Below are 6,345 nucleotides of genomic sequence, written 5' to 3'. Positions count from 1 at the left end.
CACACATGAAGCGCATAAAAAAAGGTAGACAGTGCCTGAAGAATACCATCCAAAATTGTCCTTTGGTCTCCCACATATTTGCATCAAAACACACATGAAGCACACACATACCTCCCACCCCAACCCCAAGAATTTGTCCTTTGAAAAACATTAATAAAATGGAAAAATCCGCAGCGAACCTATTTTTCTAAATAAGCAAGAGTCAAAAGAACAAATATAGGAAAATAATGACAAAGCAAAAATAACCATTAAAATAAAGGAATTTTAACTGACAATTAAATTGGCACAGTTTGATAATAATATTTAAAAACTTTGGTGAAACAGACAACTTCAGTCAAATAAAAAGTTGAAAGTTCCAAAGTTTGGAAAATTCACAGGATATAAAATAATAAAGGACTAGCATACAAGAAACAGGAGGGCTTTCTGATAGCCCTTCAAAACAGCCCCAGGCACAGATGGCTTTACAGCAACTACCAAACAATTAAAACTGCATCACATAAAACAGCTGATACTAAAATTGTTGCGCATCATAGAACACTTTTCAAAGGTTTATGTCAAATATATAATACTCATGAATATTACACAGAAAAGTATCTAATTGTCACAAAAATTAATGTAAATTAAGTGATATATGAAAATAGAATAAGAATCATTGAAAGAAAATACATCATAACTTTGTTCTTGGGATGCTAAGTGATTCAATATAAGCAAATCCATCTGCATAACTGTCATAGAAGTATATCAAAGAGAGCAGTTGTATGGCCATCTTCAATAATGACAAAAAGCATTTAATTTATCAGCACCGAGGATGCAGAGGCAGGCAGATCTCTATGAGTTCAAGGTCAGCTTGGTCTACATGAGTTCCAGGCCATCCAAGGCTACATAATGAGAGCCTGTCTCAACTACCCCCCACCTAAAAATATTCAAGATTTAGTTTTAGTCATTTGCTAATAGAAATCAATTAAATATGTATCTTAATGGAGAAACACCAATTAATGCAAAGTTTCTCATTACAGCCATTACCCTTTAACATGATACTGATGTAGCTAGTCAATGGAATTAGACAAGAAAACTCAACCAGGAGGAACTATTAGATATAGTTATAGATAATACATGTGTATATTTGGATAATTCAAGGTATAAAAAAACTATTCCAAAAAATCAGAGAATGTGGTAAATGCACAGCATATAAAATTATGAAAATTAAGAGCTCCCACATAAGTAAATATCAAATGTTACTGCTATGAGATACAAAATGAAGAAACACACTCCAGTTTGAAAAGATTAAGCATACACTTATCAAGAAAAATGTAAGACCTACCCACAGAAAAATCTTAAGCACTATTAAAACACCCAAAGTATCTTGAAGTAAATGTAAAAGCATTCTCTTCTCTTAGAGGTAGACTCCACATTGGTGATGGGGTCAGACGCTTCCAAAGAGGCAGACAGGTATATCAATGATGCAAAGCATTCTAAGACGGCTGCCTCTCCCTCTTAAGTCAACAGCATGATATAAAGGGGCAAAGAGGCTGGGAGGATAATACAATCAGTAAAGTGATTATTGTGCAAACATGAGAACATGACTTCATATCATCAGCACTCAGCACCCACAGGGGAAAAAATTCCAGGCACAGTGTCACACACTCACAGTTCCAGTACTGGGGAGGCAGAGATAGGAAGGTCCCTGGGGCTTGGTGGCCAGTTAGTCTTGCCAAATCAGTGCATTCCAGGTTCAATGAGCAACACTGTCTCAAAGACAAAAAAAGTAAAATGGAGAGCAATAGAAGACATGGAACATTAACTTCTGGCCTCCACATGCATGCACACACATGTGCACATGCTTAAACACACACTCTACCTCTCTCTCTCTCTCTCTCTCTCTCACACACACACACACACACACACACACACACACAACTGGTAAGGAGAGGAATCCATTTAGACTAAAGAAAATTTAAGGTATAACCCACTTAACTTGAGATCTTTATGTGGATCCTAATTACACTAGGGGCTAGGGTTGTAATTCAGTTAGTTTAAGATTATTAAAAAATTCAGATTTTTTTGTTAAGTACAACAATATTGTGGTTGTGTTAATTTCCATAACTTTCAGAGGTCCATTCATAAGTACAAAGTGACATATTTGAACTTTGCTTTAAAATAATTCAAAGAATAGACAAAAATATGGTAAAATATTCAAAGGATTTAAATATGAACATGAGTTTATGAAGTCTAATTATTTACTGGGTAATTTTGTATATTTAAAAATATGTATACAGGGCATGTATTCCCTCCTGTGGAGTAGGCCTTAAATCGAATCCATGAGTGGTTGGTTACTCCCATAACAATCATGCTACTATGACATCAGTAGGCACATCTAAAACTCTGCCAAGAATCCATGGCTGGGGGAACTCGCAAGTGTTGTTTAGTTACATTGACACTGTACCAAACTGCATCCTAAATATGTTTACTCCCATAGACAAACACTACTCCCATTCTTAATCACAGAAACATCTTTGCAGTGAATGTGGAGACTCGTGGCTGCTCAAGATGCTTAGAATAAGTGGCAGTAAGTGCTCAGCCCCAAACAGAGCATATTTTGTTTGTTTCGTTTTGTCTTTTGAGCCCTGGCTAACCTGGAACTTTCTATGTAGACCATCCTAGCCTCAAACTCAAAGATCCACCTGCCTCAGCCTCCCACATGCTGGCAATGATGTGTGACATCATGCCCAGCTCCAAACAGGACATATATAGCACCCCTTCTAAGAGTCAGGGAACACATAAGAGTAAGAGGAAAAAGAATGTAAGACCTGGAAGACAGGGAGAAGAGCGGCACAATGCTATGGTAGGGTATCACGGAGCCATAGCCACTGCAAACATAATCTCACATCAGCTGTGGTTTTTTTTCATGGGGCCTGCACCCAGCACATCTAATTGGGCTTGTCAGAAAAGGGGGAAGTCAGGCATAGCATGGGAGCTGGCACAGAGAGCCTGACGTACGTCTAGTCGACAGTGGGATTAAACTCCTCTTCTAAATTTTCATTATCTACCTCATCCTATTCTTAGTCTTTAGCTTCAGCCAACATAGCTAACCCTTCTCTGGTCTCTTAAAACAGTAGCCATGTATTCAGGGCTACTGTAGGTACAGAGACACTGGCTAACATTTATCTAGTGCTTGCCACATGGAAAGGAATGTGAGACTTCACAGGGACCATCGCCTTAAATCTTCATCCCCAACCCAGGAATCACAAATAATTCCACGTCAAACTTCTCAGCTGAAGTTACCTGACTCCAGAGAAGGCTGCAGTTCAATGATTGCTTGCCAGATTTTCTTTCCCTCAAGAAAGCATTTCAGCATATAAACAAGCAATGCTTTTAAGGATTATACTGAATCTACTCCATGTGAAAAAAACAAATAATTCACCAAGTTTAGATCTTTGATCATTACTACTTGTAAATTTTTTTTCAAGTTTTTTTGTCTTTTTATGATGAGACCTGGCATCTGGAAGTAGGTTATTTGTTGTGCCTTTTGGTATGTGTATCTTTCCCACTTCTGTGGAGTGGGCAATTGGAACTCTATTTAGTGTTACTCCAATAGTGATGTGTGACTGAGGTATTAAAAGTGCTCCTCATTAGCTAGGGCAAGGTGCAGCTTCTGCCCACAGGAATAAACCCACTAGCTAGCAGGTGTTTTCTGTGGGATGTGCACATGGCTCAACTCATAGATCTCAGATGGCAAGGGCTTGGGGAGTGGGGACTGATTATTACTAGTAATTACTGATGAAAAATCTCACAAATGGTTGTGACATGAGTACACAACAATATTATGGGTTAGGAACTGTTCCTAATATATTTATTCTCACAAACATGTTATTAACATTGGATTTAATATATATACCTCAGTAACTGCTCAGTTATCTCAGTAAGTAAGATCAGTAAATTCATTTGTTTCCCTGTAAATCTTTAATCAAACATTGGCTTGACACTAGAACCTTAAAAGGGAATAAGCATTTCTTAGTATCCCCAGGAAAAGAATTCTCACAATAGATAGAAAATTTGTTAATGCTATTATGTCTCTTAAGCCTCATTCACCCTCCCACCTGCCCCACCTGTCTCTCCTCCTAGCCTGGGTACTGGCCATTCCTTGCTTGGCACCCCAGACACAGAGGGAACCACCACTGCTTCCCGATCCTTTGCATCCAGACCAACCCACTTCCTTCTCGCAGTCCCCAGGAGCCCTCTGGGCCTGGTCCCACCTTCCTTCTGCTTCCCTGGGCTACACAACCTGCCAGCCTCTCTCCCTGGAGCCCTCTAAGCCTGGTCCTGCACTCACCTCCCTCTGCTTCCCTGGGATGCACAACCCTCCAACCTCTTTCCTGGACACCGGTGCTGACCTCTCTGCTGCCTGATCCTTTGCATCCAGACCAATCCAGTTCCTCCCTACAGTCCCCAGGAGCCCTTGGGGGCTCTTCCCAGCCCCATCTCCCTTTGTATCTCTGGGTGGCATGGCCACCAGCTGACCCAGACCAGCATCTTTCATGGGCCCTGCTCCCAGGCCAGTCCAACCTCCAAATTCCTGAGGACAACATCTTTCCTGGAGGGATCCAGACCTTAGGACAAAGTCTGAGAGCATCTGACCCTCATCTGACTTGGGCCTCTGTGGGAACTCCTGAAGACAAAAGCAATCTGGTCTCTCCAATATAAAATCAAAAGAGAGAACCAGAAGCTTAGACAAATCAGCTTTTCATGCCCAAAAAGTAAACCACAAAGGCACATAAATTTTACAAAAAGAAGCAGACCTAAACTAAAAGACTTGAGTCTCACACAAGAATCAGAAAATACAAAATAAATTCAAGAGTCAGAAACTACAAAAGAAATTCACATGTCAAAATCACAGAGAAAAAATAATAACATGAAAAACTAAAATAACATATCCCCACCAAATTCCAGTAATCCTCTAGAGGAGCACAATGAGAATCCCCTAGAGACAATGCAGGACATGGAACTCAAAAGAACAATGATGAATATGATAAAAGAATTCAGTGAATTTAAAGAACACACAAACAAAGAAATCAAAGAACTGAAGGAAGATAGGGATAAACGTCTGAGTGAATTCAGAAAAGACATAGAAATATTGAGGACTACTCAGGCTGAAATGAAGAAGGAAGTGAAACACTCAGTAATCCAAATAAAATGACAGGAGAAAGCCTCACCAATAGGATGAATGAAATGGAAAACAGAATATCAAGACTGGAAGATAAAATGGATGAACTAGACCACTCAAGAAAAGATAATGAAAAATTTAAGAAATCACAAGAATGGAATATGCAGAAATTGTTTGATACCATAAAAAGATGAAACTTACGAATCATAGTCATACAGGAAGGAGAAGAATCCCAAGATAATGGCATGGACCAGATGCCTCAACAGAACCATAGAAGAAAATATCCCAGAATTAAAGAAAGACATGCCCATACAAATACAAGAAGCATATAGAACACCAAACAACAAAAATAAAAAATATTGCAACTCAAGACTCTTGAAAGGCAACAGAAAATGAAACCCAAACCCAGCAAATAAGAAATAATAAAAATCAGAGCATAAATTAATGAAATAGAAACAAAGAGAATAATACAAAAAAATGAATCACTCTAAAAGCTGGTCCTTTGACTAGTTAGAAAAGATAGACCCTTGGCCCAGTTAACCAAAAGAAAGGAAGAGCAAAGCCAGATTAACAAAATCAGAGATGAAAGGGGAAACATTGCAACAGATACACAAGCACAAAAATCACAAACATTGTCCACAAAACCAGCACTTCAGAGTTCTGGAAGCAATACAAAGAGCTGAAGAAAGGATAGTCTATACCCAAGGGATTATGAAAAGAAATTCAATGAAGGTATAATGGTGGAAAAGTACAGCTGTATCAAGAATGTAAACAGAAATAAAAATGACAGGATTCAATACACATCTTTCATTAATTACTTTAAATATCAATGGACTGAACTCTCTCGTCAAAAGACACAGACTAGGTGAATGGATTAAGAAACAAAATCCATCTTTTTGTTGTCTGCAAGAAACTCATCTCACTTTCAAGGAAAGGCACTATCCTGAGGTGAAAGAATAGAAAAAATTTATACCAAGCAAATGGTATTAAGAAAAAAGCAGGCATTGCAATTCTAATATGTGACAAAATAGACATTAAAGTAAAACTAATCAGAATAAATAAAGAGGGCCACTTCATTCTAATCAAAGGAAAAATAAACCAAGAAGATATTACAATATGAACATATATTCACCAAACTCTTGTTCAACAAACTTCATAAAAACAATACTACAGGACTTTAAGAC

The sequence above is a fragment of the Nannospalax galili genome, unplaced genomic scaffold, assembly GCF_000622305.1.
Source record: "Nannospalax galili isolate Female #2095 unplaced genomic scaffold, S.galili_v1.0 scaffold854, whole genome shotgun sequence".
Lineage (NCBI taxonomy): Eukaryota > Metazoa > Chordata > Mammalia > Rodentia > Spalacidae > Nannospalax > Nannospalax galili.
This window is presented reverse-complemented; position numbering follows the sequence as displayed.